Below are 1,174 nucleotides of genomic sequence, written 5' to 3' on the forward strand. Positions count from 1 at the left end.
CCCGTGCTTCCAGTCAGCGCTGGAGGATCGGAGAGAGGGAATCCCTGCGGGGAGCGGTGACTCACTGCAGGGAGATGATCGGGAAGTGAGCGAGCAACGGTATCTGTGCGCTCATTTCCTGATCAATAGAGTTGACAGTGTCACGCGTCGGCTCTAACTATTAGGATGAGTGTAAATGAGTCACCTCATAGTTCTCCTTTAAATATTTTAACGATTGTTGTGGCAAAATGGTTAAAGAATGTAATTGGAAACCTCACACATGGAAATCAGCCAGGATTTATGATGGGGCGATCCTCGTTGAGAAATATGAAAGCTTTTGGAGGTGATTGAGTATTACTCTCATTAAAAAGATCTTAGGGATTGCTTGGACCCAGACATGGAAGCGATGATCTTCTCAGCACAGGCCGAGAAGGTTTATAAAAGAATTGAATGTGATAAAAGTTTATGGAAATGCTAACAAGAAGGGAAATGTTTTTCTCTTCACTGTCTGAGGAACCTCTATCAGACCTCTTATTCAAGGTTGATATTTACTGGACGTGTCTAAGATGGTTGAGAGCCTAAGAGGGGTTAGAACAGGGGGGTGCCCACTTTTATTAGTGATTTTAAATCAAACCCAGATTAATTACATTTGGATGTTTACTAGGGATGCACCGATACCAAATACAGTACTCAGTACAGATACTTTTTGAGCTCCAAGACCAGACTATAGAAGTAATTCAAAAGTTAGGAGGTGGCTGTCATGTGTAAGCAGCACACGGAGCTCCCGGGATTTGTACATCTCTGTTATAATGTATGATTTTGTTTTTATAAATATATATTAGGGATGCACCGATACCATTGTTGCGAGTACGAGTACTGATACATTTTTGTTTATTGTCATGTGACAGTTTTTCTAAAACAATACAGACTAATGATTTCAGGACAGCGGTGGAGCACCAGAGCCCGGTCCCAGCTGCAACCGCTGCAACCCTGGGAGTTCTCAGGAAAATGCCAAAGTATCGGCACTAATACTCGAAAAGTATCGGTGCATCCCTAATGTTTACAGTGGATCTATGATTCACTCCACTTGGCAGACAAACCGAGCAAATAAAACGATTTTTATGATTTTAATATCAATTATCGGTCCCATGCACACATCACACCGCAGGAGTCCCACAAAGAAACAAGCCAAACC

Source organism: Nanorana parkeri, unplaced genomic scaffold (genome assembly GCF_000935625.1).
Source record: "Nanorana parkeri isolate BGI_ZX_2015 unplaced genomic scaffold, ASM93562v1 scaffold748, whole genome shotgun sequence".
Lineage (NCBI taxonomy): Eukaryota > Metazoa > Chordata > Amphibia > Anura > Dicroglossidae > Nanorana > Nanorana parkeri.